At 39.5% G+C, this 13058-nt stretch overlaps 1 protein-coding gene across 1 annotated transcript in view; it reads right to left on the bottom strand.

The window, feature by feature from the left end:
- Positions 1–12376, bottom strand: part of LOC307156619 (uncharacterized protein) — a 201369-nt gene extending 188993 nt beyond the window's left edge. The window contains exon 1 of the mRNA XM_079868083.1: positions 12363–12376. The gene's annotated coding sequence lies outside the window, so the exon portion shown is untranslated. The remainder of the gene's footprint in view (positions 1–12362) is intronic.
- Positions 12377–13058: the final 682 nt, after the last annotated feature.

Below are 13058 nucleotides of genomic sequence, written 5' to 3'. Positions count from 1 at the left end.
AGCGCGGGACAGTTAAAAGAAGCTGATTACAAGACCTGAGAGTTCTTTGGGGAGTGTACAGAGTAAGAAGGTCAGATAGGTATTTTGGTGCAACACCGGATAACGCCTTGTAAACAAAAACTGCTATTTTAAAATCGATTCTGAACTTCACCGGAAGCCAATGTAAAGTTTCTAGGATAGGTGAAATGTGATCTCTCTTTTTTGTACCGGTCAGAAGTCTCGCTGCAGCATTTTGAACAATTTGCAGGCGAGAGATTGTAGTTTGAGGCAGACCACAGTGAAGACCACTAATGAAGGCGTGGATTACAATCTCTAAATCTTTCTGAGACAAGAAATGTTTTACCTTTGCAATCGATCTCAAGTGAAAGAAACTGCCTTTTACCACTGAGCTGACTTGTTTATCAAAGTTAAGTGCCGAATCAAATGTAAATCCGAGATTCCTTACATGAGGTCGAGCACTGACAGGGATCGAACCAGAATTAGAAGTAGATGAGAAGCTAGAGGGGCCTAAAGTCAAAATTTCGCTCTTACTTTCATTTAATTGTAAGAAATTATTTGCCATCCAACATTTGATCTCCTCAAAACAGTCACACAGTGCTTCCAGGGGATAAGACATATCAGTTTTTGCCGGTAGATAAAACTGTGTATCGTCAGCGTAACAGTGATAGGATATCCTATGTTTCTCAAAAATGGCACCCAGTGGCAACATATAGAGTGAAAAGAGAAGCGGGCTTAAAATGGACCCTTGGGGCACACCACAAAGGAGGGGAACAGATGTAGAAGTAAATTTCCCCATATTTACTGAGAAGGTTCTGTCTTTGAGATACGAGGCTAACCACTGCAAGGCAACACCCTGAATGCCCACCACTTTTTCCAAACGATGCAGCAAGATACTATGGTCGATCGTATCAAAAGCAGCACTTAAATCTAATAAGACAAGCACTGCGTGCGATCCGGTGTCGAGGATTTGCAAAAGGTCATTGTTGACCTTCAACAAAGCAGTTTCTGTACTGTGCATAGATCTAAAACCAGACTGAAAAGTATCAGAAATATTGGATGTACTGAGATAGGCATTCAACTGGCTATGCACAACTCTCTCTAAAAGTTTAGAAATAAAAGGCAACTTAGATATAGGTCTAAAATTATTGAGGAGAGATGGATCCAAATGGGGTTTCTTAAGCAGAGGGTGAACTACAGCATGTTTAAAACTAGCAGGGACAATTCCGGTCGCTAGAGAACTATTAACAATATCTGTTACAGCTGGGCACAAAGTTTCTAACACTTCCTTAAAGAGACGAGTAGGAACAACATCAGACTCACAACTGGAACATTTTGCCCTAGAAACAATATCAGCCAGCTGAGAAGAGGAAACAGGGTGAAAACACATTAGTGAATCGATTGGTGAGCAGGTCAGAGGTGGAGTATATATTACTGGCTTAATGGAACCCTTGATCGTCAAAACTTTTTCATTAAAAAACTGTGAAAAGTTCTCACATGTTTCTCGAGATAGAACAAGAGTAGGGGCTGGTAATGGTTTTAGCACAGAATCAATTGTCTTAAACAGCATTCTCGGCCGGTTTGCATTTTCTGTGATGAGTTTTGAGAGGAATTTGGATTTTTCCTCTTTCACTGATTTTTGGTAAGTGATTAAGCATGCAGTTAAACATTCATATGAGATTTGAAGTTTATCTTTTTTCCACTTACGCTCTGCCTTACGACACTCTTGTCTAAGAGAGCGAGTAAAATCATTTAACCAAGGCTGTGAGGGGCCCTTTCCCTTAGCTTTCCTGGGCTTAAGGGGGGCAACAACATCTAAAGAAATGGAGCAGGCTTTAGTAAAAACCTCCACCATCTCTTCAGTATTTAATTCGTCAAATGGAATGACATTCGCAAGGTTGGCCTGATAGTACTCAGAAAATAAGCTGGCAGTAGAAGGTTGGATAAAACGAGAGTAGTTCAAAGACTTTGAGCGAGTTGAGGTGGGAACAACACAAGCAGATTCAAACACAATTGGCATATGGTCTGAGATAGCAGCATCAACTACTCTCAAGTTTGTTACGGGAAAACCATGTGACAACACCAGATCTAAAATGTGACCCAGATTATGAGTAGGGCTAAAGACTGATTGTGACAGGTTAAAAGATTCAATAAGACAAGAAAATTCTTTCACCAAAGGTTTAGATGGACAACAGATATGAATGTTAAAGTCTCCTAGAATCAACAGCCTATCACAACGGGATACAATATTAGAAAGAAACTCAGAGAATTGTTGGATGAAATCTTTGTTAAATTTAGGAGGCCTGTAAATCAATGCACATAATACAGGACTCCCTATGTTAATTCTCATTAACTGTACTTCAAAGCTTGAGTACACATCCGTTTGCAGTTGATTGTTTTTAAAATGATTTTTAAAAACAGTAGCAACACCCCCACCCTGACCGGAAAGTCTTGGGGTGGTAAAAAAGGCACAATCCGGGGGAGAAAGTTCACCAAGAGATGAGAATTCATCGGGTTTCAGCCAGGTTTCAGTCACAAATAGAAAGTCCAGTGAGTTTGTAGTGAAAAAGTCATTTAAAATGAACGATTTATTAGATAATGACCTCGCGTTTATCAAGGCCATCCTCAGTGTCTGAGATTCTGCTATTTCATGATTTGGAGATGAAATCTTGATAGAACAAAGATTTAGCAGATTTACTGACCGTAACTTTGCGACTGGCTTGGAGGAAGACCGACAGGATGAAATTACTGGAATGACGTCATTTGCCAGAGAAGTGAACAGTGCGTCTTTATAGAAACTGCGCCGGGATCCTCGGTGGACATAACGAGGACGGCGCACAATTTTCAAGTGAGCACAGTAATTATAAATGTCCACAGGCAGACGATATGTTGAGTTTAGTTTATGCAGATCCAGAGATGAGTAGAAGATAGCCATACTTGTATTATAATCCAGAGTCGGAACAGCAGTGTAGAAAAGTACATTAAAACAGCTGTGACATGCCAGAACAGTGAGCAGGAAGGACAGCATCCTCTGAAGCGCCACCATCACCAGGTCTAAGTCCTAACACACGTCAGTGAAGCCGCTGTTGTAATAGATGGCCGGCGAGTAAATCGAGCAATATCCACATCAATACGATCCTCCGGCCGAAAGGCAGTAGCATCCCAATCCGCAGCAGGACCGTCCGAGCGCAGAGCTGAGTCTATGCGACTCTTCCGCGACAGGCCGATGGTATGGATGAAGAGTATGCAGGTGGATCGGGAAATCCCGCGATTTACAGCCGATCATCCGGCGGAGACGGCCGATTCAATATTGCACTCACAAGACAAAGTCTTCCACGGCAGGACAATGTTTATGGAGATGAAGTGTTGGCAGGAAGTTCGGGCGAACCCCGCGATTAACAGCTGATCGTCTAGCCGAGAGTAGTCGATCACACTCGCCAAAATCCTTCCTACACCAGCCAGTAAGAGACAATCCTCATCAGAGGAAATATAATTTTAGCGGACGAAAGGCCTTCAAGTAGACAGGCGCTCCCTTGAATCCAAAACGGATAGCTCAAAATTAAAATATAAGTTCACGCAAGAAAACTGAGCTGGTAGAGCAGCGGCAGTCAGACACGCCAGCGTGCACTCCAACCGCCGTCTCGAGTCATCTCGAGTCACACTATAAAGTGTAGATAAAGAACAAGACGTGTTAACATGGTCATCACAGATAAATGGACTTTCTGACATAGAATCAAACTTATCAGTCTTATGGTCATCAACAGCATGTGGCTCATGAACAGGGATCACATCTTCCACATCCGTACACACAGTACAAGGAATTTTCAGAAACGGTATTCAGTCAATGGTCTGACCTGCCCTGTTAATGCTACAGGAATGAATGGTTACTGAGTATATCTGCCCAGTTTTTTTTATACAAGGACAGTTTTCATCTATATACTTTTTTAATTTTCTGTTATTCTGTGTTCATTATATTGGGAAAGGTGATCCTCGAAATGTTTGTAAACAGTCATTGGTGGGCCATGAGTTGCAAAAGGTTGAGAAACCTGTGCTATAGGGCTGGTACTAACGACTACTTTTGTATCTCCTGTTTTGTGCTCTCCTGTCTAATGTCTAGTCTATCTTGTTACCTGATTATTGATTCATTTGCCCCACCTGCTTTTCTCGTTGCCTTCTTTTATTTGCTTCCCTATTTAGTCTCCCTGTGTTTGCAGTCATGTGCTGGTTCGTTGTGTATGTTCCCTTGTGTTTCAAGTTCCTGTCTAATGCCTGTCTCCGGTTGTCCAGGAGAACCTGACTTCGGTGGTCCCAATCCTGGTGGTTGAGGAGAACCTGACTTCGGTGGTCCCAATCCTGGTGGTTGAGGAGAACCTGACTTCGGTGGTCCCAAGCCCAGTGGTCCGGGAGAACCTGACTTTGGGGGTCCCAGGCCTGGTTGTCCTAGAGCAGTCCAGTCTCCCTGTCACAGCCCCAGTGGTGGCTGAAGAGGCAGTGTTCTCTCACGCTCTCGTAAATTGAGGAGGAGGAAGGCGTTCTCCGTCCCACAGGGCCTGGAGGCCACGCCAGAGCTCCTGCCCCTGCCGGCACCGGACAAGATGGCCGCCCCGAGCCAGTGTCTCCGGACAAGCTGTCCACCAACGAGCCAGTGTCTCTGGACAAGATGGCCGCCGCTGAGCCAGTGTCTGTTCCTGAGCCGGTGTGTGGGCCTGTTCCTGAGCATAACTCCACAACTGCCCTTAAGAAAATTTTGGGAGGGGGCAATGGGTCCTTTGAAGTGTCATCTCCGCCCTGGCCAGCCGAAGGTTTGTCTCCGCCCTGGCCGCCTGAACTGTCTGGTCAACCCTGGCCCCCTGCTCCACCCTGGCCGCCTGCTCCGCCCTTGACACCTGCTCCACCCTGGCCCGCAGCCAAGAATCCTGACCCGTCTGAGTCTCCTTCCCAAATCTGCCCCCTGGATCTTGTGTACTGCAGTGAGGACCATCTCAAAATACATGAAGTGTAATGCATGGAAGAATCCACTGGCTATTTTGCCGGTTACTCTGTAACACAGGTAAATTGCAATCAAGGATTTTTTCAAATCTAATACTCCGCTTTAATCGAGGAATCGTGACAGCCCTAGTCTGCTATCAGACCAGCTCTTCTCTTCCATGGAGATGAAAAATCCATTTAAAGCACATAGATTTTAGAAACACACACACCTTTTAAAACAGCAAGGATAAAGACAATTAGGAAAAATAAACTACTGACACTGAAATGAATTCGTATTAACCTTGTTTAAAAGCTTTAAAACTTTTCTAGTTGATCACTTAAAGATGCAACATTGCAATCTATATCCAGTGTTAGTTCAGTCTAATTGCCATGTGCTGAGCAACAAAATCTCTTCTGTAAGTTAGTCACAGTGAAATCACTCCATCTCCACCATTGTAAATGTCCAAGTATTGTACCAGAAGCTCAAAATGATCGCATTTGGAACAAAATCATCGTACACAAGTCAAACGTACAGAATACAGCTATTTATTGACCAACAACTTTTTGACACGACATGAAAATGACTTTTTTGCAAAAATATCAACCTCAGCTTGGAAAAGCGGAAGGAACCCTTTACTTTTTGTTTAGTTTTTTCTTCTTCTTGCAAAACATACAGAGATGACATGTTAATGATACACAACTTCAATTTACAAAAAGAACATTAACTTGTGCTCATGAGAGAGTCATTCTCCACGATGATTGGCCGAGAACACATAACGTGAGATGAGATGAAAGATGAAAGTATCTCCACGTTCAGGTTCTTCTCACGGTAGACGTAGAATCCACAGCTAGATCAATGAGTATAGAAGCCCTATGATTACAACCACCATCATTTGAAGTGGCACACAATTCTGAAATTAACGTACATTATGGGATTTTTTTATTATTATTGATGGTAATTCGAACAGAGGTCAAAAATATTGTACAAATACGATAATTATCGTACGTCTGGCAACACTGATCTCCACTTATAGCTGGTGTGTGGTGATGGTTTTAATAACCTTGAGTCTCGGGCTGGTTTGTCTTCTTTTGTTGATTATCATCATACTGCGGTATTTCATGATCACAGCAGAGAGAGACGAGATGAAGAGTTACAGGAACACAGCTGAAGAGTTTGATCAAACTAAATACTGCATATGTGGTTTCTCCACTGCATGGATCTTCATGTGTCGCTTCAGGTAACATTCAAAATAGAAACTCTTCCCACACTGATCACACGTGTGCGGCTTCTCTCCATTGTGGATCCTTTCATGTGTTCTCAGATTTGCTGACTGACTAAATCTCTTGTCACAGTGTGAACACTTGTAAGGTTTATCTCCAGTGTGGATCCTCTTATGTGTTTTCAGAGATGATGGCTGACTGAATCTCTTGTCACAGTGTGAACACTTGTAAGGTTGTTCTCCAGTGTGAATTCTCTGGTGCAGTTTTAAACCGTATGCTGTAATAAAAGTCTTGTCACACTCAAAGCACATGTACTCTCTCACACCAGTGTGAATTTTCTCATGTGCATGTAAAGATTGCAGCACTGAAAAACTATTTCCACACACAGAACATGAATGTGGTTTCTCCTTCGTATGAACTGCCAGGTGTGTCTTCACGTCTGATGCACTAAAAAATGTTTTGCCGCACTGATCACATGAGAACGGCTTCACTCCGGTGTGGATCATCATGTGACGCTCAATGGATGATAATCGACTGAAACTCTTCCCGCATTGATCACATGTGAACGGCTTCTCTCCGGTGTGGATCCTCATGTGAATCTCAAGACCTCGTTTGGTTGTGAGACTCTTTCCACACTGAGTGCAGGTGAAAGATTTATTGTCTTTTCTTTTCTCTAAAAATGTACTTTTAGTCTCTGAGCGACTCAAAGGTTTTCCTCCAGGTTGGACATGAGGTTCCTCCTTCACTTCTCTCAGTTCTTCAGTCTCCTCCTCCACTTCACTCAGTTCTTTACTCTCCTCCTTCACTTCACTCAGTTCTTCACTCTCCTCCTCCACTTCACTCAGTTCTTCAGTCTCCTCCTTCACTTCACTCAGTTCTTCACTCTCCTCCTTCACTCCACTCAGTTCTTCATTCTCTTCCTTCACTTCCATCAGTTCTTCACTCTCCTCCTTCACTTCACTCAGTTCTTCAGTCTCCTCCTTCACTTCTCTCAGATCTTCACTCTCCTCCTTCACTTCACTCATTTCTTCACTCTCCTCCTTCACTTCCATCAGGTCTGATATGAAAGAAAAATGTATTAAATAAATTTTTTAGTGCATCAAAACAATTCCAAGAGAGAAATATGGGCATGAAAGGACATGAAAGTGAGCCCTGGTGTAATAGTAGAAAGTAGGGGTTTAACCCTCTGAGGTCGGCAAACGCGCGGGTACGTTTTGCTGGATTTTCTCCACATTGTAGCACTATAAACTTAAATTACTCCGTCATTTATGGTCATACAGAAAAAAGAAATATAAAAAAAGAATCTGATATTTCTACTTTTGTATGTGTCCACTTACAATCAAATCAAAACATTGTGCTTTTGTAAAATAAAGAAAATAAACAGGGTGTGCGTTCTGCCTCTCCGGCGCGGTAAACTTTTTTTTCTTGAGCACGTCTATAAACTGAAACAAAACTCAGCGAATACTTGTCACACATTTATGAGCCATATACCTTTATAACCATTTAAGTGTGTACTTTTAAATGATCGGATTCAAACTGAAAACAAATATTCTCTGTTTAAGTAATTTGTATAAAACCAACAAGATGTCCAGCTTCTCAAACGCTTGCTCATTACAGTTAATTTGGCCACGCCCACTCGCGCAAAAGAGATTGACATGCAAATCTCCACATGGAACGCGAACTCGCTCATTACCTCAACAACAAAACACCACTTCACTTCACTTTTCGTTGAGTTTGAAAGACGCGCCTGAGCTTACATTGGATTTAGGCTACATCAGAAGAAGAAGAACGCGATTTGAAGACAAGAAAGATGTAAGGTAAGAAATTCTTACATATTAGCTTGTTATTATTGCATAAATGCTAGATATATGGGGGAATATTATAATATTTAGACCCATGTTTACTGTTACTGTGTTTGTGGATATCTGCTCAAACGTAGATATGTATATGGTAACCATAATGTTTTATATTTGAGCGCGATCGCGTTTGAATGCATCATATTTTGGATCGCGATCGCGTTTGAATGTATCATATTTTGCAGCACGATTGCGTTTGAATGTATCATATTTTGGATGAAAGCAAAACACACCAAACGGCTTCATGTTTTTACTATTATCTCATTTCATATCATAACGAATGGAAACATTTTAAGTAACATGATAATCAATATATTTTTCTCTAGCTTAGTTGTTACTGAAACTGTTATTATTATTTTATCCAGCACTGCGCATAGCTTATGCCTACAAGGCACAACAAACCTGGTGTTCATTATATTATATATTGTTGAAAACATTTGTGTGTGTGTGTGTGTGTGTTTGTGTATTCTGTGAATTTTAAAAAGCAATTTTAACCAGAAAAATCTAATATTTATTCCAAAATCGTGCAGGCCTTTCTCTTGATATCAGTATGTTCACTTTTTTTTCAGGGCCCAGATGCCACTGAGGACTTCAACCTTCACATGAGTCTCTGTACATGAACATGGTAAAGTGAAAATCAAACACCTTGGAAATGAAAGGTATGTACAATGTTTTTAGGAATGGCACAAAGGTCTCTGTCTTTGGATCATTGTTTTCAATAAGTGCTTTTTTTGGCATTTGTTGTGTACCTTTGGATTATGTTGTGTTGTATATAAATCCAAACAATTTAAAAGCCATTCTTTTTTAAATCTCCTCATTTACAGTATTGTGCAAGGTTGCTCAGAATGACAGGGCCTGATAGCTCCTAATAGGGCCGTTAGGGGAGGGTCTTTGTCTTTCTCAGGTGTGAAAACAATACATATTAATGATAAAGCATTTTCACACAAAACACGTCGTAAAAATTTTAAATCAATATATTGTCTTATCTGAATAAGCAGTCAGGGTGATTTTCACATAGTTTTAGAGCAAATATTCTAGGCTACGTCATTCAATTTTCAAGAAATAATCAGTATGGGTTCCATGGCCTTATTTCAGTGAGAATTTCTTTTTTGTATTTTCACAAACCACGCATAAATGTTATTATCTCAAAACTACAAACTTTTACATACATGCTGCTGATATATTATTGTAGCAGAGTTTGTGCTGAATACTGTGTAATTAGACTTTAGCCATGAAAATGTCACAAGTAACAGAACTAACCAGAAATGTCAGAGCATGTCACAACACCTCCAAGGCCCAGAAAACAGCTCAGACCCCAGAGGGTTAACGGTTCACAAAATTCACGGTTCGGTTCAATACGATACACTTGTGTCACGTTTCAGTACGTTTTCGATACAGCAAAAATAAAGAAATGCCAGATAATTTTTTATTTTCTAAATTAAAACTAACAAAATAAAGTATATATATATATATATATATATATATATATATATAAATTTTTTTTTTTTTTTTACTTTGAGCAATGGTGGAGCTGTAATTGACTCTTCTTAGGAGCATGTAAAATAAAGCTCCTTGAAAAAATAAATAAATGTGGCCTAATATTGTAATAGTTACAAACAAAATGTTTATTTTAGTTCAGATTAACATTTGAGGGCAATTTCATTTGTAATGTCAAAATAAAACCGGCCAGACAAGGCGCATCTCAAACAAGCCTTTTCTCAATCCATTGTCTCAGTTTTTACACAAACTGTAGCATTGACTGTGTTTATCAACCCTGTTACCAAAGTTACTGTAAGAAGACTCTCTATAACTATGAATAACTTAATTTAAAATAACTGACAAATACAACTTTATCAGTAACTTGGTATTTACTGATTACTCCTAATTTCCTAAAAATATATATTTTGTAAACTATGTTGAAAATTACTAAAATTCTGGTAATGTCGTTGCAAATTGGGAACCGGATATAAAATAAATATAAAATAAAACAGTTAAAATAGTATTTCGCTTGATCTGATGTTGACAATCAATATAAAAATGTCTCAAACCTCCCTTTACTGACCATTTGTTGAAGAAAACCCAGAACATTCTGTAGCGTTTCATAGTTGAACTGTTTATCTAAATGTGATGAAGTGCTTGAATGTTTCTAACATGAATGTTCTTCAGCATCATGAATGAATGAAGAATAAACACCAACCTCTTTGTTCTTCAGGATCTTCAGTGTGTTTCATTCTGCAGGGTTCTGGATCACTCATGTTCTTTCTGTCCTCTTTAATAAACTCAGTCTTTGCAGATTTCAGCTCTTCCTGATGCTCTGATGCTCGTCTTCACTTGTAGCTGATGGGAATTACAGCATTTATTGGGGAATTACTGTGGGCGGAGCTTCACTGATGATGTGATTGCAGTGGGAGGAGCTTCACTGGTGATGTGACTGCTGTGGGAGGAGCTTCACTGGTGATGTATTCCAGTGTGGGCGGAGCCTCACTGATGATGTGATTACAGTGTGGGAGGAGCTGATCTGCCAAAATAAAAAATATCAATTGTATGCCAATTCATTTATTTTTAATAATTTTTATTGCTAATCCTAACACTATTCTGCTCCTTCATTAAAATACAGGTATCTAGAAATAAAGAAAATAATATAAATCATTTTAATTCTTCCAAGAATAAATGATGGTAAGAAAAACAGTTAAAATCATAAAAATCATAAACACAGAAATTAACTTGCATATAGTAGGGCTGCACAATATATTGAGATTATCGAAATATCGCAAATGTACAGTGGGTACGTAAAGTATTCATACCCCCGTTAAATATGATCAAAAATGGCTATAAAAAAATAAATCTTTAATTCAAAAAATTTGATCTTTCGTTCAAAAAATTGGCAAAAATCTACCCTTTCATTTAAGTAAAAGAATTCAAATTAGGGGGGAAATCACATTATGAAATAAATGTTTTTCTTCAAAACATGTTGGCCACAATTATTCATACGCTTTTAGTAAATACCTTTTTGCAATCTCCTTTTGCCAAGATGACAGCTCTGAGTTTTCTCCTATAATGCCTGATGAGTTTGGAGAACACCTGACAAGAGATCAGCGATAATTCCTCCATACAGAATCTCTCCAGATCCTTCAGATTCACAGATCCATGTCGGTGCTGCTTCTCTTCAGTTCACTCCACTCATCAGGTCAGGGGACTGGGACGCTCATGGCAGAAGCTTCATTTTGTCCTCCGCAACACATTTTTGTGTTGATTTTGATGTTTGTTTTGGATAGTTGTCCTGATGGAAGATCCAACCACGGCCCGTTATAAGATTTCTAGCAGAAGCTGCCTGATTTGGATTTTTTTATCTGTTGATATTTGATAGAATCCACGATGCCATGTATCTGAAGATGTCCAGGACCTCCAGCAGAAAAATATGCCCATTATATTAAAGATCCAGTGGTATATTGAATTGTACACATGGGGTACTTTTTATATCTGTGTGCACCAAACCCATCTAGCGTTTTTTGCTGGCAAAGAGCTATTTTTTGTTTCATCTGACCACAGAACCATGTGCCGTTTGAAGATCCAGTCGTGTCTGACCACTGAATATGCTGGAGTTTGTTCTTGGAGGAGCGAGGAGCATTTTTCTTGAAACCCTCCTAAACAACATGTGGGGATGTAGGGGTTGAATTTTTTAATAGGCTTTCTGACACCCAAGACTCAACTAATCTCTGCAATTCTCCATCTGTGATCCTTGAAGAGTCTTTGGCCACTCAAACCATCCTCCTCACTGTGCATTAAGATATAGACACAGGTCCTCTTCCTGGCAGATTTGTAACATTTGTACTTGATTATAACTTCTTAATTATTGCCCTGATGATCAAAATGGGTATTTTCAATTATTTAGCTATTTTCTTACAGCCACTTTCTATTTTGTGATGCTCAACAATCTTTTGCTGCATATCAGAACTGTATTATTTGGTTTTACTCATTGTGATGGATGATTCATGGAATTTGGCCTTTGTGTTTCCTCATATATAAAATCCTGTGAAACAAGAAGTCATAGCTGGACAATTTTATGTTCCTAGTCCCCCTGGTGTGCTAACGAAAGGTTAGATTTTTGCTAATTTTTTGAACGAAAGATTTATTTTTTACAGCCATTTTTGATAATATTTACCGGGGGTATGAATACTTTCCGTACCCACTGTATATCACAATATATACTGTTCTGATCATTCTGTTGTTAAATAAACCTAATGTAGGATAACCTAAAACTCTAAACCCTGTGGTTTACACTGTTGTTAAAATAACACTTCTTATGCGACAGTAAAACACTGATGCTCACTCTCAGAAGTTGTGGGGATGTTTTCTTGTCACAAAAAGAATGTGAAACACGCATGTAGGCTATATAATATATCTTTTTTAATTTAATTCTACACACTTTAAGCATTATTGTATCGCATGTTGCATTATTTAATGAGTTATCGCGTTTTTCTTCAATATCGTGCCGCCCTAGCATTTAATAGCCAACAAATCCCCTCAGTCTGCTGACACCAATGAAATGAGCTTTAAGTGTCAATTTAGGCTACAGGAGATCTGAAGACATCAGCATAATAAATGAGGTGAAAACAGGAACTATTGTCATGAAATAAAGAGTGTTTTCAGCAGATCTGTTAATATTGATGAGCCTCAGACTATTAGCACTCATTCAACAAGCCATTCAGGATCATCAGCAGATCATCTCACTTTATTCTGAGTGTCTGCTGTTAGAAACACATTATTTGAGTCAGGATACATAACTGCTATATTGAAAGACAATACTGTAATCTTTCACAATATGACATGGATAAAACATCAATAACACAAAAACAATCACTAATGACACTCATCTCCATCAACCATTACAGGGAAATAAACAGCAGCATAATAGGCTATGTCCACATTAAGTTTGATCTTATGATACACTAGCCCAGTGGTTCCCAAAGTGGGTGCCGTGACAACTGGCTAGGGGTGCCGCAGAATCTCAGCTTT

This window comes from Squalius cephalus (assembly GCF_949319135.1).
Source record: "Squalius cephalus genome assembly, chromosome: 1".
Taxonomy (NCBI): Eukaryota; Metazoa; Chordata; class Actinopteri; order Cypriniformes; family Leuciscidae; genus Squalius; species Squalius cephalus.
This window is presented reverse-complemented; position numbering and strand designations above follow the sequence as displayed.